The sequence below is a fragment of the Artibeus jamaicensis genome, unplaced genomic scaffold (genome assembly GCF_021234435.1).
Source record: "Artibeus jamaicensis isolate MK-2021 breed Jamaican fruit bat unplaced genomic scaffold, CSHL_Jam_final scaffold_1689, whole genome shotgun sequence".
Classification (NCBI taxonomy): domain Eukaryota; kingdom Metazoa; phylum Chordata; class Mammalia; order Chiroptera; family Phyllostomidae; genus Artibeus; species Artibeus jamaicensis.
The window spans coordinates 816,557-844,095 of NW_026522029.1; the positions used below are offsets into that span (position 1 = coordinate 816,557).

Genomic DNA, 27,539 nt, shown 5'->3' on the forward strand with positions numbered 1-27,539 from the left:
TTATTTGTGAAAGAAAGAGTATTTGTGAATGTAAATAATAATATTAAATAGATGGTTCCTGGTTTATCATAAGTTTCATGTAGATGATCATCTGCAAATAACAGTTTTGCATTTTCATTTTGAATGTTTATACCTTTGATTTCTTCCCTTCCTGGCATGGCACAGATTTCCGAGTCAAAGAGAAGCAGTGGTACTGGGCATCCTTACCTGCTTCTAATCTTCGAGAGAGGACATCTGAAGTTTCTGCATTAGTCAGACGCCGATTTATTCAAAAGCTTGTGTGTTACCTCTTGTTGAGTTGGCTCCAACTCCCGGCGATCCTATGAATGAGTGATGCCCACAATGTCCTGTAGACTCATGCTTACAGCTTCCTTTGTGAAGTCAATCCATCTCATATTTGGTTTCCTCTTTGAGGAAACTAAATATTTTTCTAGACTTTGGAGTACAGAGTTGAGTGAAATGTATACCTTGGCTTATATTATGTAATTTTTTTCTATGATTCATAAATTATTTCCCCTTCCCCTCATCCTTACGGGATAGGAAGTTCCAGGTTCTTCGAAACCCTGCAAGGACACAAAGTCTTGTGCTAGGGCAAGGGGTGCGGTTTGCAGGAGGCAGGCGGTTTTAGAGCAAGTGCCCAGCTAATCCCAAAGAAAAATCTCCTTCGAGTCCCTCTGCGGCCTTTGAGCAGATGGGAAACATTCTCACTTTCTCCTTCCCCAAACTCTCCTCTAGGGATTATGACATTCAGTATCCAAATACATTATACTTGAATGAAATAGTTACTTTTACATTGCTAATGGGAGAAAATAAAATGGAGTAAGCAGTGCTAAGAGAGCCACTAACACATTAGGGATGATGCCCCTGCACATCTTGTGTCTGAGTCCTCAGAACTGCTGTCAAATGGCCAACCTGTTGCTCAGCTCAGGATGCTGAGCCATAATGGTCCCGGGACAGCTGCCATGTGGACATGTATGGACTTCCTTATGGTTCTCACTTCCCTTGTTTGCATATTAGAACCAACCAATGCCTGTTAACCTGGCCAGCAATCCTTATTTGCATGAAAGTATTATACCCTTGTGTGTGGGGTTTTTTTTTTTCCTTTATGAACTCTGTCTTGTTTTGTTCTTTCCCAGACCAGAGTTTGGGTTGCTGCTACCTGAATTTGTGTCTCTCGGATCGCAATCCGTTGCTCAAATAAATGCTGTTTATTGTTTATCACAGCCTGAATCTTTTCTCTGGTTAACACACTATACTTGAATAAAAAGTTTACTTTTTAAAAAGTGTATCCAAGGGAAGTTGCCCACAAGTTAGCATGATGCTCCTCTCTTAAAAATGTTCCTTTATGAAATGTATTCAACAACCATCTTCTGAATTCCCACTATAAAAGCCGAGTACTATGCTAGACTCTTGGGACAAAACGATGACTAAAACAGACACAGACCTCACTCTGGGGAGTTCAGTGCTAGTTGCAGTGAAGAAACAAAACACAGGAAAACAAAGGGTAAAGTGTTGCAAATGTGAAGAAAACTAAGAGGAGCGGAAAAGGGGAGGCTACTTTAGAGCCAGCGGCCAGAGAAGGTCTCTCTCTACGAGGAAGCGACAAAGGAGCTACTCTCCAAGAGGATGGGACTGGAGTTAGATTTTCTTTTCCTCTGGTCGGCGGAGGAGGGACATCTCTGATGTGGGACTACAAGCTTTGAGACTTAAAGGAAGAAGCCAAATGCCACCAGAAAACAAAACAACACATAACACCAAGAAAACTAAGCTTTACCTTACCTCAGCGATTCTCAACCTTTTTTATCTCGTGGCACACATAAACTAATTGCTAAAATTCTGCCACACACCAAAAAACATGTTATTTTTTGCTGATCTCACAAAAAATAGGTATAATTTTGATTCATTCATACCAGATGGCTATTGTTGTGCTGTCTATTGTTATTATTTTATCTAACAATCTCAGGAAAAAGAGGTCAGTACCCCTGACTAAATAGTCAACTGTTGCATGTTTTAAAAGTTCTTGTGGCACACCGGTTGAAAATCACTACCTTACTTACTAATAAATGAAACAAGCTACCCAGTAACTTTAAGGGTTGAAAAACTTTTAAAGCAAAAGAGCCAATCCAAGGGTAGAAGTCATGGCCGAGTTCTCCCAAAGGTCAGGCACGCGCGAGCGAGGCGTCAGTGTCATTTCCACCCCGGAAGGTGCAGTTCGTCACACATGATCACAACCAGCCAGAGTTAGAGTGCTGGCACCGGAAACAATCAGAGTCCATGCAGGGAAAGGGCTCTTCACCGACAGTGTTGTCCAGATGGGTCTCTGTCTCGTCCTCCTCACCATCTGTCTCCAGTGTCTTCACCAGGAGAAACACTGCAAAACGTACAAAATCTCTCAGTTTTGTTGGAACTACTTGTGTTGAAATAGGCAGACATCCAAGTCAAGCAAATACATCAAGAAACGGAATTGTGGTGGTGGGAGCTTTAATTATTCACATAACTGAAAAGTGCAGGAGTAGATCAGACACAGCTGAACTGAAGACCTCGAATAAACCTCTCTATTTCTCACTTCTTCCCTCTGCTCTTCTTTTCTGTTTTAACTCCACATTTAGCCTGCACCACCCGCCTCTTCAGATGTACGTTGTCTTTCCAAAGAACAAGTGCAACAAAGAAAGTGAGCTTCTCTGGCCTCAGCTTCTGTGTAGTGTGCCCTCCAAGGAACAGACTCGAGGTCCAGGCACCCTCATGGCAGCGCTGACTCTGGGAGGCCAGGGTTACAGACCTAGTCCTGGAGCTGGAGGAGGAGGGAGGCGGGAGGAGGGGAGGGTGGCAGCCTCTTCCAGACAAGACCGAGGTTGGGGAGGGTTGCTCAGAAGCTGAGTTAGGTTTTGTTCCAAGAAGTGGGAATACGTGCTGAGCCATTAAATAAAGAACAGCCCTGAGCTGCAATTCACCCACTTCCATACACCGTTTTAAAAATGTCCCCCCTTAAAAGCATGCAATTATTCTACACACGGGTGAAAGTGTGTTCACCCAAACCCCAAAGAGAAGGAGCCGTACTTTGTGTCTAGCTCCTAGGCCAGGACGTGAAATGATGCTCCCTCCCCCTTTCTGACCGTGGATGACTGAACTACAAGTTCCACTGCTCCCCACACAGGCAGTTGGAAGACTGCAGAGGGAAGCAAGGGTAACTCCCGCCTGACAGCAAAGGAAAGGGGCAATGATAAGCAGGGGGACTGTCCCATGGGATGTGTTCAGTTCTGCTAATCAGAAATGGCAAGAATTACCTGCTCCTTGGGGAACTGAGTTCTGTGGCCAGTTTAGCTATTTCCTTCCACTTTAACTCACATGATGACTATTCCTGTTGCCTATTTTCCTGCAGGACCACAACTGCATTGGGAATTGGGAAGGGTCGCCCTCTGGGAACTGACCTTAGGTGCTCATCCACTTGCTAGTGCAGTTCAGATGTGTGAAGTTCATTTCCGCTCCAGAAGCCTGGCCAGGGGGGTTTCTGCCTTGTCAGGAAAGGCCTGAGGGTGGCCATCTTGACCTCCACTTGGGACCCGAGAAACAATCATCTGGGGGTGAGGAGGGCTAATGGGTCGGCCTCTCCAGGCACAGCTGTGTCCTGGTGAATAGCTCTTTCAATTAGGGTGACCTGTTTTAGAGCCATCCATCAGGTGCAATTATTAACAACACCCCTAGTCCCTCAAAATTGTCCCATGTTGGATGATAAATTATGTGTCTACCCTACTTAAAACGGGGTTAATTCTTCCCTCCCTCTGGCAGGGAAGGCACAGCAGGAGGAGTTCGGTGCGACCCTGGTCTTTCCAGTGTCCGTTTTCCACCCATGAGCCTTCGCTGTCACTCTGCAAAAGGCAGAGAAGTTCATTTTTCCAACCTGGCATGGCGCAGTACACCCGACTCCGGACCGTTTGGATTTGTCTGAGGAATTCGGGGGGGAAATACTTCAGACCCGGGATGCCATTTCTTACTCCTCTCTTCTGCACAGGCCTGTTCCCACATCAGCAGGTCTCTTTCTGGAGAACATTCATGAAAACTACACGTAGCCCAAACCTTCTGAAATCCCGACATTCACCAATCAAGATTTCTCAAATGCCACTCTGGAAATGGAAACGCTGGGGTCTGAGACTCCGTTCCTTCTCACCCTCCCTTACCGTAGGAACTGCGCAGTGAGGGACGTGCACGGCAACACCCCGTGCCAGCACGGGGAACACTCTGGGAAGCAGGAGATAGAATTCGAAATAGCTTCAGCCCAAAGGGAATGTTTTTGGCTCAAGCAACTAAAAGTCTGGTGGTGTTTGGCTTCAGGCATGATCCAACAGTATCATAAGGGTTTGCTTGTGCATATGTTTTCTCTCTCTCTCTCTCTCTCACACACACACACACTTTTTCTCATCTCTCTTTCCTCTAAGTAGCGTATCCTTTGTACCACAACGGCATAGCTTCACTGACAGGTGTTGATCACGTGCCCACCACTGAAATGGAGGTAGAGACAGGCTCGCCCCCGCCCCCCTAAGTCACAAAGACATTGTGATGGGAAGACATTGTGGTGGGAAAGAGGTTGTTTCCCCAAAGACATTGTTACCAAAAAATGGGAGATGGATGCCTGTTAAGGTGAGAAAAACAACAGATGTCCCCCTTGTACTTACGAGCTTAAACAATGTAGGCAAATCTGCCCCAGTCAGTTCCCCTTCTGTTTTCCTTTGTCCCTCAAAGTATTTTGTATATAGTTTCATATTCATTTTTAGTAAAACAAATTTTACATTAGAATAGTTTTTGAATGTGAGAAAGTAGATGAGAAAATGGAAGTAAAAGCTTAGTTACAGGAGATTATTCTTCCAAACATTGAGTATAATACTATAATCATTAAAGCAATACTCCATAAATATAGGACTATTAATAGAACATATTTTTTAAATCCTGGAATATATCTAAGTGTATATAAAATTGACTTTATTGTTCTTATTTTTTCAACTGTCAATTCCCCTTTGAAAAGGCGAGGATGAGAATATCTTATCTATTTTACCTTGAAATGAAGAAAAAGAAAAGGGTAAAATATTTGCTTGATTTCAAAATGAAATACAACCCAGACCCACAGGCTCCCAACTTGAGACTTTCCTGAAGTTGCTGTACACCTTTGGAACCCATTGGAAAAGGCTCTATCCTCCGACCTCGGGGGACGCATTCCTGCTTCCTCTTGAATATTTTTCTATTACCTTCCCCCAGGACATGAAGGGCGGGGAGGGTGCGTGAGGAGGAAGAAAGGAATTCATTTCTGTCTGGTCTCAGCTGGGAATGTGCAGCTTGTTAACCCCAATCTCAACATCTTCGACACTGATGCGTAGCAGGAATTAGTTAGTTCAGCAAGTATTTGTTGAGTGCCTGCTCTCTAATCCTTTCCTTCTCCTCTGTCTTCACCTTCTGCCACTCTCCCAGACCTTTCCCACGGGCTTTTAAACATACCCAAGGAAGGAGCTCTCATTGTAAAAACCAAGCAAGTAAGAACCACACGCAACACCCGTCCTCAGAGCTACCTTCCTTCCTTCCCAGCTACCACCCCTTCACAACCAAACGTTACACTAAGTCCCCTATGTAAGAGGTGCATTTTCTCACCTCTGGGCCCCTGCTCTGGCCACTCCTGTACCCCTCCTGCTGTCATTGGGACGAGAGAGTTAATGGACAGAGCATCACTTTCTGGGAGCACAAGCCTCTGCATGTGCCTTTGTCACAGCACTTAAAACACTACGTGGTGATTGTGTGATGCCGAGTGGAATGTGAACTTCTGGAGAGCAACACATGGCTCATAGCTCCTCCTGAAAATCTTACTGTCGAGTGTTATCATGTATCTACCCCAGGTGTGACTAGCATGGAGTAAGTGGGAAATAAATAGTTGTTGATGCAACTAATTGTCCTGGATTGGAGACGACAGGGAAGGGACTGGTTTGGTATCTTGAGATGAAGTTGGAAATTCCAGTTGGACAGGGGACTGTGCTGGAAGCAAGACAAACAATCCCTTCAGCAAGGGCATGTAGACAATGGTGAACGCTGCCCGCAAGTGTATCATCTTTTCAAACTGAACACTAGAGGAGGTTGCTGGATTTGCCAAGGATGATCAATTCTTTTTTATTTTTAGTTTTAATTTTTTAAGAGGTGAAGGGCAGTTTTACTAGAATGCTGCCAGGCTGCAAACCTTTAAGGAGCAGTAGTTAGGAGGGAAAACGCAGGGATCACAGCATAACGAACCCAGGTAAGCAGCCAACGGTGACAGGCGACAGGAACTCCGGGGAGGTAGGTGCTCACATCTAAGACATGCTTCTCCTCGGTTCTGCGCCCTAAATGAACCTACCCCATTTCCTCCCTGTGGTTAATTAAGGATCTCCGGAGAACGGGAACTACGGCAGAAAAGTGGATATACTTTTTTTAAATGTAACTAAATCCCTCACCCCAGTGTTCCAATTTGTGTGCACTTGAAACGGGAGAGGCCAAGTGGGTGTGGCGAGTAAGTACGACCTCCTATCTCTACAGACGCGTTTTAGAGGATTCTAGAACCTCCTCTCGCAGCTCCTTGTGAGAGCACAGCTTCCAGTCATTTAGTCTCCATGTGGTCCTCCCTTGATTTTTCCCACGAGGGGCCTGGGTATGTAGTTCCATAATTAGACAGGAATTTGTGGAGGATGTTATAGACTCTTGATAGGCTGGAGGTGGAGCTCCTCTCTTGCAGCCAATGTCTTCCTTCCCTAACATCCCCTCCCCCGCGCACCAGGCTGAAGCGCTTACGGTGGCGCTTACCGCGTTTGTGCGTTAGCATCCAGGGAACCGAGTCCTGAAGGTGAGTAAGGGCGAGAGAAGCAGCAAGCCCAGCACATTCCCAATTCAGCAGCACAGGTTTTTGTTTCTGTATGTGTGCTTTTAAAACGCGTCTTATTGTTAACTCATGCAGTTTGTTTCCGACCTCTTAATTTAATTACTTTTCTTGAAAAGATGCCTGGGACAGGGCCAACATCGGAGGGAGGAATGTCGCCAGGTCAGGATCTGGAAACAATCAGCCCTTATGGTTTTAAGGATAAAGTGCCAAGATCTTAAGGAACCTGAATTCCTCGTGAGCGGTCATGTTCTTTAATCCGCCCCCGGCAGGATTCCGGCAGTTAAAAAAAAAAAAAAAAAAAGGAACAAGAAAAAGAAAATCTATTTTAAAAACACGTCAACCCAAAGTGAACCCATCCCAAACTTCTCCTTTCTTTAAAAAAAAAAAAAGGCCTTTCCACCGCAGTGTCTTCCCGCACCAAGCGACAGCTCAGCGGCAGGCCCCCAAGGAGGGGACCGCCGCCTGTGGGCAGAGCGCGAGCGCCTGCCGGGCGACCGCGCCCCCAGAGCAGCGGGGCAGGGCCCAGGGTGCCACTTCCCCGCTGTTCACTTCCCCGGAGCGCTTAGGGACGCGGGGGGCCCCCCGCTCCCCCAGTCCGGGTGTCCCTTTCTGGTACCAGCTGCGGTGGTGGCAGGAAGTCCCCGGGAACTACAAATCGAGGCATGCTGGGAGCGTTCCCCTGCTCCTCCCAGGAAACGTCCTTTGTCCAGCCCCACAGGAAGCCCCGGCGAGGAGTCAGCCGGGCAGCCGGCCAGTGTGCAGGCGAGCCAGCGGCCGCTGCAGCTGCCACCGCCGCAGCACAAGGGCAGCCGCGCCGCGGGGCTCGGGCCCGGCGCTCCGCGCCCTCGCTTCTGGCTGCCCCGCTGCCGCGCAGGTAGGAGCGTGCCTGTGCCTGGGCTCCCCCGTCGTCAGGAGCTGGGGCTGATCTGCACCCGATGCGACAGCTGTGGGGATGGGTGTGCTCCCGGAGTGGGTGGCGGACCAGCTGGCTGAAGTTGTGCCTCGGAGACTGGACCCCTGTCGGCTCCCTCGGGGCGCAGGGGGTGCTCTCATGCCCCCCAAGCCCGGGATGAGCTCCCGCGGGGGTCAGTGGCGAGGGGCGGGGAGGAGGAGGCTGAGATGCGAGGGAGGGGGCAGCGCTACGGGAGGGAGTCGGACCGTCCCGCCGACCACCGAAGGGGGCATCCGAGACCCTCGGAACAACGAAGCCCAGGGAGGAGCTTGGAAGGCGAGGAGAAGGTGAAGGGCTTTGTGTGCAGCTGCAGACCGGGACGGACTGCGCTCCCAGCGCCTGTCTGTCCGCGCCCCCAGCCCCACTCGGAGCTGAAGGGGTGGGGGTGGGGGACTCTGAGGAGGGGCGGCGCGTCCTCTTGGGTCCTTGTGAAATGTGTTCTCCCTTTTTCCCTCCGTTCCATTCTAGCCCGACTTGGATCAGCGGCTTGGGCTGCCATCAGACTGTCGAATGGCACAGTAAGGATGGGTGGTGGTGGGGGAGATGGGCAACAGCCCGCCGCCCTGGAGGGGTGGCTGTTTAGTCATCCCAGAGCCAGAGGTCCCTGTCTGCCGGCGGGTGGGTGGTGGGGCGAAGCTGATGCCTTCACCCAGGGAGAGTGCCGGAGCTGAGGACTGAGCGCGGAGGCGTGCGGCGAAGCGCCGGTTGGGAGGAGAGGGCGGTTAGAGGTTGAGCCGGGAGCCGCGGCCACGGGGCGCCGAGAGTTCCTTACGGCCAGTGTACATTATGGCCAGGATTCAGAATCCGATTACCGCTCCCACTGGGACTCCACAAGATTTCCCTTTTTCCTAACTGCCCCTGCCCCACCTCCCGTAGTGAATCACCCCACCCCTTGCTACACGAGCGCTAGGCTGGACTCGATTTGGTGATACAGCCTCGCCCTAATAGCGGGCCTATTTGTCCTTTTACCTGTAAGAGCAGCACAAATACCTTGCATTCCATTTGGCATTACCCTCCTCCGGTGGGACAGTGTGTGGTAAAGGCGGTTGGATAATGGTTAGCAAGTTAATGGTCTCCAAGGAGCTGTGATGGATGAGCGGGCGACTGTGAGAGGGTCCAAGTGTCCCTGCTGTAACTCCACTCACTTGCCTAAGGGGCCTCCGTTTCTCCCTTGTCCCTTTCCCTGTGATTGTTACTGTTCTACCCAAGTGTTCACCCCAGTTTCTTAACAAGCAAGCATATGAGGATTGTGGAATACATTTTGAGAGCCAAATGAACCTTCAACAAAGCCACCTCGGTGGGAACACGGGAGTACCCAGGGCTCATGGTAAGATGGTAGGGCACAGACCTCTGAACCCTGTACCCCCAGCTTGTAGGGGCAACAGGCATTCTCCACAAGCTTCTCCAGGGGAGACGAAGCATCTGAAGTGAGAGAGTGGGTTGGGGGAAATGGCGTGAGGGCATGGGGATTGCGGAATCGAGGGGACAGGTGCTGAATTCAGGACATGATTTCCGGTGGGAACCTACTGGCTTACTCTCTCCCTCTCCCCCCTCCTCTCTCTCTCTTTCTCTCTCTCTCTCTCTCTTTCTCTCCCTGTGTTGGAGGTAGAGGTGATAGTTGGAGAAAATCTGATGTCAGCAGTTCAGTTGGGCCCCAAAGACAAGATGGCACCAGAGTGAACCAAACTCGTAAATGGAAAGTCAGGTTACCCTGTACGTTACAGGAAGGAAACATAGATAGCCTTCAAAACTGACTGGGATTAAAGGGGTGAGTGAAAACGAATGACAGAAAAACCAGTTGCTACGGCTGAACTGGAGTGGCGAGGTGACCTCGCTGAAGGCTGTGTGACTCAAGCTAATGGCTTTGCATCCCATGTCTTCCTGTCCCCCCAAAGCTCTTTGGGCTTCCTTCAGATCTACACACTTAATTTCTAGTGTCCTGTTAAGGAAAGGAGAAAGGGTAAAAGTCAGAGAAAGATGATAAAGCTAGGATCCTGCCCCACCCCCAGTGTTTCTTAGTGCACACACTGTATTGTTAAATGTAACCAGCAAAGGTAACTCCTGTGTTTGGCATTCACAACTCTTCACAATTCAGTGCCCACCCACCTCTGTCCTCCACTGGCCCCTGGCTACCCCACGTTACCTGCCCATTTTTGCAGCAGACAGCTCCCCATGCCCAGATGTGGCAGGCGTTCTTCTGCCAGGGTCTCCGGCATGTGGAACTCCGTGCACGTTGGGCTCCTGACACTGTCCCTGCTTATTTTCTCCAAATCCGAGCCCAGCTGATGGAGCACCCTTGGAGAAGACTTCCAAGACCTCCCAACTGATGGTCATTGGCATTCTGACTGATGGCTAGTCAGAATTACTGCCACCCTCCTGGCACTCGTATCCTCTGGGTGACACACATCTTTGGGTTGCCTTGTGACAGGTGTTTATCTTTCTCCCCTTCAAACTAAACCCCTGGAGGGCAATGACTTCCTGTGCTGTGTGCTTTATACCCAGCAGGTGCTCAGACGTAGAAAACACCGAGTGAATGAAGGAATGAGTGCGTGAAAAAACCGGAAGGAATGCATACATCTTAACTGATTTCTTCCTTCTCTGTAAAGTCTTTCTTGTAGACCCATGAGGATTTATTGCAATTGCACACCTGAAGCATCTAGTGTATGACAGACTGGAGCTTTTCCTTCTGCTCTGGGCGCAGAGATCCTGAAAGGGTCTATTGGAGTGCCGGGTGCAAAGACATTCATTAGCAGTATTTTGAGCAAGTTCTTGGCCAGTCTAAAATGTCAAACTCTGTAAGCAGGGTGTAAGATGGATTAGCCCCAAGTGGATAATCAATGAATGACTCTTCTCATGCTCTTGGGCCAAAGAAGTGACACCTCTCAGTTCTGAAGGTGCAATGTGCTATCCAGAAAGCAGCACTGCAGAGGCTGTCCTGCTATGTGGAACTGAGCCACTGGCACCTGCCACATCGCTTCCTTACTTCCCCCCAGTGATCTGCCAGGATTAAAATACAGCACTTGGAAATGAGAGACAGATAAGACTCTAAACTCTACCCCAAGGCATTGCCATTTGCCACCCCTCCAACTGGGCAATTTTTCATGCTTCCTTTTTATGTGATGACAGCAGTTACTATTCCTTGAACAACTATTGAATTAGACAATTTACATGCATTGCTCAGTCTGGTGATTTACATATCATTATCCCCATTCTCAAAATGAAACTGAGGCTCAGAAGGGAGTTGAGAAATTTGTCTGGAGTCCCAGATTTTGAGCTGAAGGCTGTGGTGGAGGACTGTTGGCGCCCATGCCTGTTCAGAATGGGTGTCTCTGTGCTTTTCTTGGGGGGAAATTGCCAGACCCCTTTCCTCCTTCCCGAGGGTCTCCACTTTCCAGATTTCCTACCAGGAACGCGTGGTTGGGCTTCTAAGTTCCTCTTAGTGGATCGCTATCTGACAGGAACTTGTTTTTCATAAATTTGTTATTTTTATGCCCTTGAATGCCAATGACCATCAGTTGGGAAGGTCAAGTTCAGAATCCTTAAGATCTCTGAGCACAGAACTGTTTGTCCAGAGTTCTTTTCCATGTTCTCCCAGCCTATCTGAATTGTTTTTTTCTCCCTTCAGACCAAATCCTACGCTTTCTAGGTCGCCTTTTTTCGACACTTCATGCCACACTTGGGCTCTGCCCTAATCTTTTGCATTATCTCAAATACCTGGGCTATGAAAGTCAAGGTGAATAACACCCCCCCCCCCCCCCCCCCCCCCCGGTTCTGGAATATTTGCACATCTGCTTGTGGCAGGAACCCTGTCCAGAGAACAATTCGACATGGTGGGGGTGCAGGAGCTGCGAGTTGGTGAATTGGTAACAACTAAAAAATGCAGAATGGTAGGCAGGAAACATTTGCACATTGACAGTTTGCAGGAGAGGGTTCAGAGGGGTCATTTTCTTAGTTAATTTTGACCTTTTCCCCGTGACTGCCAAGACAGGAAAGCGCCTTCTGAAAATGTGCCAGAGCAGATGTGTGTGTCGTTGAGGTTCAGGGGCTTGGCCAGTTAGCACTTGGTGACGATGGTTCACTGATGCTGGGGAAGGGGTGGGTCCGTTGCTTTAGTCTCCTGCCCCTTGCTGTCCTGCCCGTCTTCTACCCTATCAGACAGAAAGCACTCATTTGTTTTACACCTGAGAAATTCCTTACCTCTGCAGATTTTAAAAAACATGGAAAGAAAAGAAAGAAAAGGGAAGGCTGGAGTGAGGAACATACTTAATTCATTCTGGAGTTCCGCTGTCCCCCGCCCCGCCCCCAGAGTAGCGTGATTTGCCTGGCAAATCTCTGGGTCTCCACTGTATCGTGTCTTCATGGGGATGTGAAAAGAGCCGCGGCCTCCTCTTTGGGCGGAAAGGCGTTTTTACTCACCACGAGATTGAACCGACCTCCTGACGCCGACTAAGCCTTCTTTTCCCCTGATTCAAGGCCTCACTGTGGAAGGCTCGGGGTCTACACAGTTTGCCATGGGTTGCCATCAAGCACATTAGCCATTTGGAAGGAGTACCGGACAGTCCTGGGATCCTGCACTTGTGCAGCAAGCCCTGCACTGGGCTCCTGCGGGCCCGCAAGCTGTTCGGACCGGGTGTGTGGGAGGGCCGCGGGCGACTCTGCAAGTTCCCCCTCTGTCCGAGGGTAAGAGCTGAGTCCGTGCTGCTGGCTCTAATTTGCTGAAATGTGTGCAATCAAGGGAACGGGGACCACTTCTCCGCAGAGAGTTTTAGGTTTATATTGCCTTCTGGGAACTTCATCAGGATCTTACCGTAAGTCGGAGAACTGGAACCGCTTCTCCTGGCTGTTAAGAAACGCGTGCTGCGGGCTCAGGGTCTCAGCGCTGTGCGCACTCACGTGGTTGGCACTCTGATTGGGAACATGGGCTTTCGAACACATTTCCCGTTGTGGACCCCGCACACACCTAGGAGCCTTTGTGAATTCCAAAGAATCCACCTTTTCCCCAGTAAAACAAAACAAAAAACAAAACAAAACCCTCAGGCAGGCATTGACGGTGATTTCTGGTAGCAGTAGGTGGCTTCGAAAGCAGTGAGTTTTGAAGATGATGTCATTAGAAAGTAAGCTTCACAAGGTGGAATCCCGAATAATAAGTGAGTGGCATATGCTATGTGTTCCATTCATGTTTATGGGGTGAAAAAATGTGTTACATTTTAAAGTATTTCATTTCGATTCCCTCCTAATATGACCGCACTGCTGGTTTTTTATAGTGAGTTATATGCTTATGTGTTACATAAACTGGGGGAATTATACATATGTGATTTACATGTATTTAAATAAGCTTTCTTTTATCCTAACCCAAGGACATGCTCATTGATCGTAGAGAGAGGAGAAGGGAGGGAAAGAGAGAGGGAGAGAAACATTGATAGGTTGACTGTCGCCCATGCTTTGACCGGGGACTGAACCCAAAACCCAGGCATGTGCCCGGACCAGGAATTGAACCTGTGACCTTTTGTATGGGATGACACTCCAACCTGCTGAGCCACACTGGCCAGGCTAAATCCACCTCATTGTCAGAGCTGTTTCAGATTCAACGTTGAGCAGCGACTCCAGAGTTCCAGGATGCCCCCCACACACACACACATGCGTAGCCCCCCCCCCCACTATCAGCATCCTTCAGCAGAGAGCTGTGTTCACCTGCATTAACGGACTTGCACTGACGTGTCATGATCACCCAAATTCATAGTTTAGCATTCACTATTGGTGGTGTCCATTCTGTGAGTTTTGACAAATGTGTCATGACACATATCCACCATGATGGCATCCTACAGAATAGGTTCACGGCCCTAAAAGCCCTCTGTGCCCCTCCTGTTCATCCCTCTCCCCTCAAACCCCTGCAACCACTGATTTTTTAAAAACCATTTAACCTGGTGGGTTTTAACCATCTCCCTAGTTTTACCTTTTCTAGAACGTCATATAGTTGGAATCATACAGTACATCGCCTTTTCAGATTGTCTTCTTTCACTTAGTAAAATGCATTTCATTTCCAACATACGTTTTCATGGCTTGATACCTCATTTCTTACTGGGTCTGGATGACGTCCCGTTGTACCATGAGTTGTCCATTCTTCTGTGAAAGGGCATCTTAGTTGCTTCCAGGTTTTGGTGATTGTGAGCAAAGCTGCTGTCAAGTCCCATGGGCAGGTTTTTTGTGGTGGACATAAGTTTTCAACTCGTTGGTGTAAATACCGAGGAGTGAGGTTGCTGGGTGAGGTAAGAGTGTGCCTACGTCTGTAAGGGGCTGCCTGGCTGTCATCTGAGGTTCTTGTTGCTGCCTGTCCTCAGCAGCATTTGGTGTTGTCAGTGTTTTGGAATTTTGCTGTTCTAAGAACTGTGGACTATCTCGTTGGTTTAATTGCAGTTCCCTGATGCTAGACGATGGTCAGCATCTTCTTGTATGCTTATTTGCTATATCTGTATAGCTTTGGTAAGATGTCAGTTTCACTCTTTTGCCCATTTTTAAATTAGATTGTTCATTTTCTTACTGTTAAGTTTAAGAGTTCTTTGTGTATTTTTGGGTAATAGTCCTTTATTAGTTAGGTCTTTTGCAAATATTTTCTCCCAGTCCGTGGCTTGTTTTCTCATTCTCTTAACATATCAATATTTTTCCATATGCGAACTTTACCTATATTTTTCTTTGGGAGGAGTGTATACGTGTCAGATCTATTTTAATACAAAACCAGGTTACCCCCAAAAAGAAAAACCAAAGTGTGACATAAGCTTGAAGAAGTATTCCCCAACCTTTAAAAAAAGTAAGTAAATGTCAGTTGAATTTAACCAGACTGTGGCCATATTCTGAACTAGCTCGGGTGCAGTTACTACAGAGAATGTTTCTATTCCCCTCCCCTCCCTAAAACACGTGCTCTTGTGCCTAGTGATGGAGTTCGTAGTTTGGAAAATACCTTGGTCACCTACTTCCTGTATATCATAAACCCTTTGTACAGACTTCTTTAAGGGCCTGTGTTTGTCTCATAGCTGAATTCTGGACTCAGAAAAGGGGCTTCTAGGCTGATGATTGTAAGGTGAGAACAGAAAGTAAGGAATGGCTGACTTCCCCGCCGTAGGAAGAAACACAAAACAAAGCCCCAAACCCTTGAACACTGAGAATAACCTTTGGTCTGAATAGACATTTTTACTGTTAAATAAGCATTTTCCTTATTTTCAGTTGTGCTCGCTGTGGTTCCTTTCCTTCTCTCCTGCTCCTCCAAGCAACGTCTTACTCAGTCTCACTGCTTTGTAAAGGCTGAATGTTGGTCTTTTTTTCATTCACTGTTTAATTTCTGTGCGTTCTAGTCTGGGCGTTCCTGCAGGAGAGGGAGAGAAGCAGTTGTCCTGTCCGGGCGAGGAGAGTAGAGTAGCGCTTCCCGCCGTGGACCGGAGCACACTCTGTGCCTGCCACCTCCGTTCTTTGCACAGCCGACCGAGCTGTGAAGCTCGGAGCGGAGGGGCCTTGCACAAGACTCTTTGATGCAAACAAGGGCTGTTGCCATCAAATGTCCCCCGGCTGACATTTGGCCAAGGACACGGGATTCTTTTCCGAGAAGGTTCTAACATTTGAAGCTAATCACCAGTCTGTATCACGTCTGTCCATTCAGCAGTGTAATTAAGTGTGCTTGGCTCCTGGTGCTGACGGGTTATTGGATCTGGTTAGGAGAGCTAGGTTGTTTCCATGGCTCTGCCTCACCTGATGTGATCTGGGCCACGTCACTGGATTTCCTGGTTTGCTTCTTATTTTTGAGACCGAGAGACAGAAATGATTATACCTAATTTTATCCATTTCAATAAACATTTGAGGGCTGAACACGTGGGGGGAGCCATCAAAGGGAAGAAGACCATGTATTCCCATTGAGAGCTTACATTTGGGAGGTGTTAGAAAGAAAGAGCCAGCAAACAATGAGATGCAAATTCTATTTTTTAAAAAAATCCTCATCTAAGGAGATGTTTTCTTTATTGATCTTCAGAGAGAAACATCGTTGTGTGCGGGAGAAACGTCGATTGGTTACCTCTTGGACATGCCCCCCACCGGGGCGGAACCTGCATTCTAGGCATGTGCCCTGACCTGGAATCAAACCAGTAACCTTTTGCTTTGTGGACAATGCCCAGCCAACTGAGCCACATGTTCAGGGCACCATGGTTATATTTTAAAAACTGATCCCAGGCAGAATATGATGAGGAAAAGTATCTGAAAGTCATACAAAGTGACATCATAATAATTCTTTCTGAGCAGTTAACAATAATCTTATAAAGTAGACACAGTTTCCCCCCATTTTATAGATGAAAAACGAAGGCTCAGAGAGGTTGAGCAACTTTCTCCAGGTTGCACAGCGAGAAGCTGAATCGTGGGAGGTGGTCTGGATCCCTAAACCGCTGCAGGTTAGGGAGCAACTGCTTCCCGCTGATGCTGGCGGGCAGGATGGCAGGAGAAGAATGATAGCGGAGCTGCCTTCCTGGGGGTAGAGAGTAACCCTTTTTGGCTGGAGTCAGCAGAGAGAGGTCAGGGGGAAGAAGGAAGAGAGCCTTGAGGACTTGGAGTGTGTGCTTCTCTGGAGACGGTTGGCCAAGACAACCGGGGTTTCTGAGCAGGAGAATAAATGGAGCGGCAGCTACGCTCTGAGACCGAGCCTGGTGCGTGGAACTGGTGAGAGTGCTGCCGTGATCAGGCCAAAAGAGGAGAGAAGTGAAAGGATGTTCTTGGCTACTGGTTTGATTGGGAGGGGTGAGGAGGGGTCAGAGTTGCCTCTGGGGTTTGGAGCCTGAGGAGTAAGAACAGAGGCCCGAACAGAAATGGGCACCGCCTGGAGAAGTGGATTTGTAACAAAGATGTGGGATGTTTTCCAATACGACCAAGACCCAGATACGTTACAAATGGAAATTCATTTAGTCTTTACAACGATATTTCAAGGCAGCTCAGCTCGTTTCCCCCATAGTACGGAGGAGGAAACTAAAGACTGAAGCAGGAGAAAGAACTGTCTTGGGGGCATCCAGTGTGTCACTGGCAAACTTGGAAACCAGGTCTGTTGATGAGGTAGCACGAGCTGCCCCTGACCCCCTGCCTTCAGCTGCCTCCTGTCCTGTGCTCCATGTGACATGCAGGGCAGCGCTTCAGGACTGGAAGGGGCTCTTAAGTTCTTCCGTTGCAGTGACGGGTGCATGATTAGATGTGGTGGAGTGCAGGTGAGAGGTTCAAATTTCCTCTGTCTTTGGACAGAGGAGGGGTTTATTTAAAACGAGGGGAAGGGGCCACGTGGTTGAAAGGTGGGAGAAGGAGAAGAAAAGGTAAACAAGGACTTTGAAGGCTGACCTGTTTTAGGAGATCAGAAGAGGAGACAGGGTGGTGAATGAAATAGGAGAATTACTAAGACAGAGCAGTGCTCTGGATACAAAGCAAGGAGAACATTCCCAAGGGGTGTGTCTCCACAGGATTTCCACGGTCATTTGCCGAATCCCAGTGGATATGCCAGGCACTTGACAGTGTTGTTGGTGAGATCAAAGAAGAGGCCCCCAGATTTGGAAGACCGAACATTACAGCTGATATTAATGTGAGCCTGACTCACGCAACTTAACAATGCCACCTGCTGAGACGGCTCACACCTGGGGAGCCCATGGTTCACGGGGACATGAATGTGTGTGGTGACGATGTTGGAATTCAGCAGGGCGCACTGACACCTGTCCCTCTTTTTCCCAATGGCCTGTGAGACTCCTCTGGCCCAAAATTGGCACTGCACAGGGAAACATAATATAGTTTGATCAGTGGTTTGGGGCATTAAAAAAATGTTACTGCAGAGGAAAGGGTCTCTGGTTTTCATGAGAGTTTCAGAGTTTGATTGAAAAAAAAAAGTCTTTAAAAAAGACTCTTTTAAAAAAGTGGCATAACCAGAACTAATTGTTCAGTTTGATGTTTCATAGGCTTTCTCCTCTCTCTCTCTCGATTTTTCTTTCAAATGTTGTGCCAAGGATTTGGAATTATTAAATATTTACCATAACACTCCATTAAGTCAATGCTAATTCAAATAACTGTTTTTTCCCCTAGCCAACAAAATGTCTGTTTTCTCTAAGACAAACAGTAGATAATCCAAAGCCTCTCAAATCAGAAACCATTTGAGAGGATCACAGGAAGTTGAGTTTGAAGAACATTTTTTACATATTTAGAGGAAAATAATTAAAATGACAATGGGAAAAAATTAGCAGGCATCTGGGAAAGAACAAGAAGAATCAGAAGGAAGAGGGTGGAACCAGGGAAATGCTGTTGGTATAACCAGAGCAGTCAACCCACAAATGTGGCAGAGCTGGTTGGGAGGGCCTGGGGCCAGAGCCACTGAACTTGGAAGGAATCGGAGGACCTGAGGCTGGTCCCAGTCTGGCCACCCACTCCTGCCTTTGTGAATTCACATAAGGCATTTCTCTAGTCCTCGTGGGCCGAATCTGTAAGATAAGGGATCTGGTCAAGAAATGATCGGCAAAAACAAAAAGTGAAATTCTCTCATTATTGTGGGTATAGTCTCTTCAGCAAAATGGAGCTGGTAGTGGGCCTGCCACCGGGCCCACTTTTGCATCGCCTCCCCCACAGGGGATGGGCGGCAATTAAGACCCGAGGAGAAAGATGCAATAGAAAAGAGGACAGATCTGCGAAACCGTTCGTGGCGATGGGTCACGTTGGGGAGCGTGGCTGGTGCATCTCCTTACTCGCCACGAAGTTTGACCTAGCTCCTTACGTTGCATCCTCCTCTTCATCTGGGTATTTCTGTATCATTATTTGCAGGCAGAACAGCTTTGCTAACACTTTGAGGATTTGTTAGGAGTGAGCTGGTGACTTTGGCCAGATTTCAATTTTTTTCCCTTTGAGAAGGGAAGGATTAACTAACAGCGTTTTGTGTCCTTGGTAGGTTAGGGCCTGATTAATGTGCTTTGACTCACTGTCCAAGTATGCAGCTGATGGAGCCATAAACCTGGGACCACACTTGTATAAATTAGCTACATCCCCGAGAGGCGGTGTGTTAGAGGCTTGAAGAGCAACTTAACTCCCTCTTAGTGCACCTGCCACATAACAAACGATTAGGGAGCGAAAAGCTGGTGAACTAATGATGCTCGGAGGCCCGATCTCCAGTGTGAATGCTTCAGCCAAGCACTGTAGGCTCTGTCGGGTTGAGGAGAAAGGGGACTGGAACAAGAGTTGAGATGTCAGGGATTTGGGCTCATTTCTGCCCTTAACCTGCCTGGGCCTCTGTAGCCTGACTTATTTATCTGTAAAACGGTGCTGCCGGTTGAGGTCGGTCAGCGGGATGAGGCAGGTTGCATTCGCTCCACTGTCCCGTTGAAATGTCCTGATACCGTGCTACTCCTGGTTTGGGGTTTCCAGTCAGTGTCTCACCTCTTCCCCAGCCCAGCATTAGGTTCACGGCAGACAGTGGGGAAATCGCTCTTATCCCCCTCCCCCAAAACCCCTCTGGAGGACTTCTGAAATGCTGTAATCAGGAATGGATCATGAATCCTCTGTGGAAGTGATTTATAAGGGTTTTTGTTTGTTTTTTTGTGCAAGGGATCCATTCAGAGGCCAAGGGAAAGCTATGGGCCTTCTCATCAGACACATTCACTGAAGGTTTCAGGGAGTTCATGGACCCTGAAGGCTCGTAGGCTAAGAACTCGTGCCTTAGGGAAGTTCCGTTATTCTGTTTACAAGCTGGCATAGGACTGCTGCTCTCCGCATGAGTGCTAGGAGCTGGATGTAAAGGCACGTAAGGAACACAGACAGCCTGAACCTGACTTTGGAATTATGGTGTTCAAGTTGTCCATGAGCCCTGGATGCTACTACTTCCTTCTTGAGACAGATGGGTCACTTCCTGGATGGCAGCTGTGTCCTGTGACTGGTTCTGTGCATCACAGACTTAACCCTGCACCGTTGGCTAAGGTGGAAAATATCTGTGAACTTTCAGTTTCCAACATAAAGTGGGAATATGATCTATGAAGAGATCTTCAAGCTGATCTCTTTGTAATGCGGTGAGTCAAGTTGTACGGCATCCTCTGAGTTTTTCTGACAGAGACACTGGCTAAATTTAAAAGTTCTCAGTTTGGGCTAGTCAAGGAACCGTTCCTGCCCGGGTTAATCTCTTAGAGATCACAGGTTCAAAAATCAGTAGTGTGTTATTTTCCTTTTCACTTACACCTTTACATTTTTTAGCCCCTTAGCAGATCATTCTGGGGATGATCTGTTCGCTGTGTACTTCGCCTGTTGGGCACTCCCATCTTGTGTTGGTTGGACTTTCCTGGGGACACAGCATCCCCCTCCTGGAGTTGGCAGGGCCAGGCCCTGCGGCCAAGTTTATTTCTCCTTGGTCTTGAGTGTCATTGCGGAACCAGTGGTGGAAATAAACAAGCGTTGGCTGGGCAGCACCCTTCTTTGAGTTCTTTGGAAATATAAAAGGAGATGGAAGTGGAAACAGGATTCTGATTCTATTTTGGATATAACAGCTATTCTGCCGTCTCATAGAAATAAGTTTAAAAAAAGACTCAAAAGCATCAGACTTGAGTTTCTTTGGCCCCTTTATCCTATAGCCTCTCCCCAGTGCCCATGGGCCCTAGGTTCACTGTTAAGCAGTGTAATTACTTCTGATTTGGCACAGTTTGTAAAAGCAGGCTGACCCTTTTGTGGAAGTCACTGACATTTTATTAGGGTCTGGCTCAGAATGTAAGGGAATATAATCAACCTTGAATTTCAGGAAAAATAACTTGCTATGTTTTTCATTAAAATTTGTATTAGCAATTATTCTAGCCAATACAAAAGTAGATAGTGTAGTCAAATAAAACGACGTATGCCGCCCCCCCCCCCCAGCCCCCGTAGCTCCGACGAGGCCCAGTGTGGCCATCTTGTTTCGTCTGCATACCTGCCTGCTCCGCTTCATCCTCAAACTCTAGATGCCGTTTCAAATGAAGGAAATCCAGAAGTATCATTTCACCCGTGAATACTTCATTATGTAGCCCTTAAAGCTATAAGGACTCTTTGTAAACTTAACCCCAACACCAACACCTTAAAAAATGAATCCTTCCTTACTATCAAATCCTAGTATGCACCACTCCCCAATCTCCTCATAATTTATTTTTGCAGTTCATCTGAATTCGGATTCCCATAAGGCCTGTGCACTGAGGTGTGTCAACACGTGTCAAGGTTTTTTACTTTCATAGGTTTTCCTCCTTTCTGTCTTGCCATTTCGGTCATCGTTGTTGAAGAAATGGGATCCTGTGTCTCTTAGACTTTCCTGTGATCTGGGTTTTGCTGATAATGTTATTTTTTAAGGAAAAGAAGATTAGCATGGGTATTTTTTTAAAAGATGTTTTCCAGTGTCTGTAAATGTTTCACTTTATGCTGCAGACAATCTGACTATGGAGTTTAAATTTTAACAGGGCAGGAAAACTGAAGGATCAGGTGACGTCTCTACATTTTTATTCTGTTTTCTCTTCGCTGGAAGACACCTTGGCAGATTCCGAGCAGAGGTGTCACTTACCCACTGCTGAAATGAACTGGGCAGGAACGCGCCAGGCATTCCTCATCCACAGCGCCAGTTATTTTGGGCAGGGAACTACGAGAGCAGCTTTCCCTGTCGAATTGGCAGTGGCAAACTGGGGCAGTTGAAAGTATGCCTGAAACCTCTTGGTCTGAACACTCCTCTCTCCCTATTTGTGATGATGAAGGATCTCTTGAGGCTGGTTCATTCCGCTGGAAATATGATCACAGAATTATCTGGGTTGGAAAGACTTCCTGAGGTCATGTGGCCCCATCTGGTGACCTTAACACATGGGATTCCAGCATCATTTCTCTCGGAACGAAGCTGCTCGTTCATGACTCCCTTGTCCTGTAGCCACACCCTGTGCGTTCTCAGTTCGTTTTCTCTTGTCCTTCCGTGAAGTGGGTTATGAAATGGTATTCCTTTCTGCTCTGGAGATGCGTGCCTCTCCACAAACATGTCTGTGCAGATCTTTAATTAAGATTAATTTCAATTCTTTCCTGCTTGCCTTCCGCAGAGACCCCATTCAACAATCTGATAAAGACGTCCAGGAAAACTAGGATGTTTAATGTGTACCTTTTGACGTGGGATGGGATTATCACAGACCATATTGTTTAGCTGCAGCGTGCGTGACAGTGAATTATACGTGTCAGTTTGGCTGGGACAGTCAGTACACAGATGTTCGGTCAAGCGTTATTCTGTGTGTTTCCGTGGCAGAGTTGTTAGACAAGACTAATACTTAAATTGATGGATTTTGAGAAAAGCAGGTTGCCCTCTATAATTGTGGGTGGGCTTCACCCAGTGCACTGAATGCTGAACAGAACAAAAAGGCTGATTCCCCGGAGCACCGAGGAATTCTGCAGCAGGCCTTCCGGCTGACGCGCTGCAGCGTCAGCCCTGACTCTGCCGTTTGCTGGGCCACTCCGCGGATTTTGAGTTTGCCGATCTCCATAATCACAGAACTTAATTGTTCTTATAATAACTTTCTATGTACACCAAATATTGGTTCCATTTCTCTGGAAAACCCTCAACAAATAGTGTGAACGAAAACAAACCAGTGTGTGTGGCCCAGGTTCATCTGGCTGGCTGTTGGTGAAGTAGTGTTTTATTTTAAAGAAATTGAAAGATCATTGCAGAGGCCAACAGAGAAGGGAGGTTCTGGCTACAACGCTTGTAGCAAACTGCCTAGACCTGTCCGTCTGTGACCTGGTACCTGCTCCCCCTCTCTGAGCCTCAGTGTCCTGTCTGTAGAAGGAGTTTGAGATGAGGGATACCCGAGTCTCTGATTCCATGAAATACAAACGTTGAGCTTTTGAACATGCTGAGGAAGTATCTAAAGATAATTCTTCCGAGCCCTGCCCAGGTGCTAAAGGAAGAAGCTGAGGGTGTGTCAGGTGGTGGTGGTGCTCCGAGGCCCGGGTGGGGTGGGAGGGGCGTGAGACGGGAATCACGAACACAGGGATTCTCCGTGCATCAGGTAGAACCTCCTAATCAGAGAGGTGTAAAATATGGATGAGTAAATGCCTGCGGGGAAAACCTGCAGGGGTGTTCAGCCTTTCGGCCTCTCTGGGCCACACTGGAGGAAGAAGAGTCGTCCTGGGCCACATATTAAATACATTGCAAGACGTTGTCACAAAAAACACTCACAGTGTTTTAAGTAAATTTACGGTTTTGTATCGGGCCACACTACAGCCATCCAGGCCTGCGTGCGCCCCGCGGGTCGCAGGCTGGACCCCCCTGCTGGCCTTTGTGCCTTCTCAGCCGAGGGCAGATGATCTAACTCGCATGGTTCTCAGACTCTTCCCTGCACTGCAACAAGTCTTGCTTTGTGCAGGAGGAGTGGAGTGGTGGCGAAGGCTTGCTTGGCAGCTGTGACAAGCCAAGGCCCTGTGGCCACACTGAGGGGCTCCAGCCCAGCCAACAGACAGGAAGTGCCTGATCCCAAGGACATTGAGCGATCCTTGAACACTGAGATTGGAAGGCGCCTCAGACTAGCTCTGGCCAATGGGTCGTACATGGACTTTTTAGTTGCCTTCCTTTCGATCCTTTGTCTTTTTTCCACTTGGGCTTTCCTCCCCAGGTGAAAATGTAGTAACCACAAGGAGGAGACTACATCATTTTAGCTTCTTTTGTCTGGCAAGTGGTTATTCCTTAGCTGCAGGGATCTTTTTTTTTGCTTTCTCTGTCTGAAATTCACGTTCACCTCATGCAGCCATTCGCCACTTGAGAGGCCGGCAGTTTGGGTTGGACAGTCTGGGTGCGGGACTGAGGAAGTCAGGTGTCCCCTGGGATGCAGACACCTCCTTTCTCCTTGCACCTGGAGGCACCCCCTGCAAGTAGGTGAGGTGGGTTTCTTTGCCCTCGGGGTTCTTTCTGGTCCGAGTGAGGAGGAGGACCCTGATGGCCTTATGCCCTGAGAGGCAGGTTGACTATTTACCCCTTTGGTGCTGAAGACTGACAAATGATTAACCCCCTGGAATCCCTGGTTAGCCCCTGGTTGTGGTCATGAGTTCAGCCTTTGGAATCGCAGACTGAAATTGTTTTCCAGTCGTCTACCCAGTGGGGCGGCCCGGCCTGGCCTCCGCTATAGAAACCCTCCCTTGGGAGAGCGGGGTGCACAGGGGGCGTGGGAAGTAAGCGGGGCCGCCCGGGCCTGCGGGGGCGGGGAGGTAAGGCGGGACTGGCAAGGGGACAGGGGGACAGAAAAGGAGCTGCAGCCCAAGGAGGCGGAGAGGGAGCTGCCCCAGGCCAGCCTGGCCGCTTCCTTCCCCTGACATGAAAGCCCCAGCACAGGCCTGGCTCAAGGCCACCTGGCAGTGGCCTTGGCAAATGACTCCCCCGCACCTCCGGGGCTGGAGGGGAAGAGGGTCGGGGGTGGGTGGGAGAGGTTTTCACTCAGGGCACAGGCTCCCTCCTCTCGCAGTTCCTCAGGCAGGCCTGCCAGGTGGTCTCTCCCGTTCTCCCTTTTGTGACGTGCCCTGCCTCTTCTGCTCCGAGGAGCCAGAGGAATGGAAAATGGGGTGGCAGAGAGCCCAGAAATGCCAGTTTGAGTCCTGACTCTATCTGGGAATTATGTCACCTGGAGCTCAGCTTGCAGAACCTCAGTTTTCTTCACGTGTAGAACAGGGTGGGCGACCCTTACCGAATTATTGGAGGCAAATGAGAGACACCTGCTCCAGTGCTCGGTCGGCTGCCCTGGTTGTTCCAGTGGGTGACTGGCCACAGCAGCACCCCAGCCGGAAGGTAGCGCGACACTGTGGGCTCCTGTCCCACCAGGACACCCAGCCAGTGGTTTCCCTTTTAGGAAGGTGGGGGAGAGGTACGCGCTTCTCTGCCCCACCCCCTTCGCAGGAAATGAAATCGAATCCATAAAGTGATGGGGGCTCTTGCTGTTGGGAAGGCCCAGATTTTTCAGGGAATTTTAGGGAGGCCATTGGGAGAATGTGCTACCAAACTCAGGTTACATTCTAACACCCACTCCGCTGCTGGCTTCACTTCCTCTTTCCCCACCTCCTTTCCTCCCTCTTCTTTCCATGATGCCTTATCACCTTTACTCCGTAGCGGGGTCTTCGAATTGATCTCATTACTCCTTCAAATGGGGTCAAGTTCGTCTAGAATGTGCTTAGGCATTTTCCTTTGCAGGGTAATAAACATTACTTTTTTTTTTAGTTGGGGGCTTTGGGGTGGGAGGAAGGGACGTGAGCTAGGATTTGAGCAGTCTTGGCAGAGTTGGCCGATCCCACCCCGAAATGACCTGCATCCGAAGAGAAAGGTTTGGCGGCGGTGGTGGTGGCGGCGGCGGCGGCGCTAACAGCGTGCTGCTGAGTGAGTGCCCGCCAGTGAGCACGCTGCTGCTGACAATGGCCTCCCTGGATGAACTGACCCGCCTGTCATATGACAGCCCGGAAGAGGACCCAGACACACTCAGACCCAACCTCCTCCCTGACCAGGAGAAGCCCAGAGGGGACAGACTCAAAGTCGCACAGCACAGCAGCCGTGCTGGCCGAAAACCAGGGCTGTTGTCTGTTGCCGCTGATTCAGAGGTTGATGCCGAATTAGTCTTATCTACCTGACTTGCTCCCACCATTACTTCTGTTGTTTTTCCCCTTGTACTTCCACCCCTTCTGACTGAGGGGAAGAGCTCCCTTACAGAGGGTAGAAGTCAGGTTTGTTGAGCCATCCACCTCATTAAGCTGCAGATGTCTACTCCCCGTGTACAGCTTGGGTTATCAACATCTCCAAACCATATGGAGCTGAATCTGTTTTCCTTCACCCCAGTTCCCCAAGAAGCTAGCCTCTGCCTGGCTCTTGTGTCCACAAGGTGGGTTACTCATTAACAGAGTCTTTAGCAGCCAGGCCAGAGGAAGCTCTGCTCCTATTGGCCAAAGGCCATTCTTGATGAATATAGCCGTGACCCTCAATTTAGGAAGAGTGTGTGTGTGATTTCTTAAATCAAGAGGTTGGCTTAAGTTTCATGACTACCAATTATTGTGTCTCCACTACCCGCCAGGTGATTTTACAACAGTCTTATGTGGTCGGGGCAGCATACTTGTCTGTACGGATGCCGACTGTGAGGTTCAGCAAGGCCAAACGACTCGCACAGAGTAAAGTAGCTGGCCGAGAGCGGAGGATTTGACCCCAGCCAGTCTAGCCACGAGGCCCTCAGAAGGGCCTTGCCGCCCACGCATTATCCAACCCTGACCTTGCTTAAGAAAACATGTTGCTAGTTTTCATTTTGAGAATGAATGGGAAAGGAGTTGGGACAAAACGTGCTTAGATATCTGTTGACTGGCAGGCACAGTGTCTAGATAACGTTTCTGAAATTAAGTCATCTAAGCTGAGGTAATCACGTCTCTAGTCTTCCTTTTTGTTGCTTCTAGAAGAATCATAGGTTTTCCTTTCATGTGTTTTGTCAGGCTAAAAACCAAGTTGGCTGATGAACAATACATCTTTATTGAAGAATACACAGATGTTCACAAAAAGGGGAAAGCTGCCCCGAACAGCACACCAGCTTCTGGGCGAGAATTCGGGCACTGGAGCTGGAGCACAGGGGTCTGTCTGGGTCCCTGCGCTGCCGCTTGAGATTGGGTGACCTTGGGCTACCCTTGAAACTTCCGTGCTTGTTTCCTCATCTCTGAAATTGAAAAAAATGCCCTGCCTCTTCGGGGAATTGTTTAGATGAAATGATACAACACTCCTAGAAGTGACCAAGAGATGTGCGATTAACATTTTAATCATCTTCTGGTTTCTTCCCTGAATCTGCGTATATATGTATAAATACATATGCTAGTGTTCATATACTGATAAACTCAATGAGACTGATTCTAAACCAATCAGTTTCCATCTCATAATACATGGTGACTGCCTTTCCTTCCTTCTACGTAGCCTTGTTCGTTACTTGATAGCTGCCCAGAACTTGAAGGTGTAACCGTGTGAGTAGAACTGAGCCTGCATTGTGGGGCACGCAGATTTCCAGTCTTGCATGAGTGGAATGCATTTGAGAATAAATTTGAGTGGAGGCTGTACAATGAATGGTGTCTCTCTGGTGACAGGAGCTTCCCCATCTTTTTAGAGCAAACCTGGCCCTGCCTCTCCTGGCGTGAATGAGGCCATAGACAGGCTCCCTCTGGGAGCTCGGACCCTCCTCAACCCTGAGTGTGGCAGCACTGTGAACTTGAATATGCTTGCCATAAGTGGGAGACTCAGATTCTTCCTTTCTCCCCGCTGCCCCTTTAAATCCAGAAAAACCATGTTTCTTTATTTAGTATCTCTGGTATGAATTATGTCTGTTTCCAAGAAAGCATAAATCAGAAAGTCCTCTTATTTTATTTCTGCATCTGAAGTACTTTCTAAGAAGGTGCTCTGCCCCTGGGCTTAGAGCTGAACCTTAAGCTTCTCTGTTTCCCAGGGTGGGCCCCGAAGCCCCGCCTTGCAGGATAGAGAGCTGCAGTCACTTCAGTACCATTCTGGGCCCCCTATCTGCCATTTTGCTTGTATGCGTTTCTGGTGAGACACCAATTTGACTCCTTTACTGATGTAAAATTCTTCTTACTCATCTTAGATTGGCAGAAACCATTCATTAGGCCCCCCTTAACTCCCCCCCTCTGCTGCTTTAACCACTAGCAAACCAACAGGTCTTAAAACATGTTTGA

The 27,539-nt window shown here is 48.4% G+C and overlaps 1 protein-coding gene across 1 annotated transcript in view; it reads left to right on the forward strand.

Annotated features, from left to right (window-relative positions):
* The first annotated feature begins 7,623 nt into the window (after window positions 1–7,623).
* The window catches only part of ZNF697 (zinc finger protein 697), a 28,516-nt gene continuing 8,600 nt past the window's right edge, over window positions 7,624–27,539 (forward strand). Inside the window, exon 1 of the mRNA XM_037135122.2 lies at window positions 7,624–7,760. The gene's annotated coding sequence lies outside the window, so the exon portion shown is untranslated. The remainder of the gene's footprint in view (window positions 7,761–27,539) is intronic.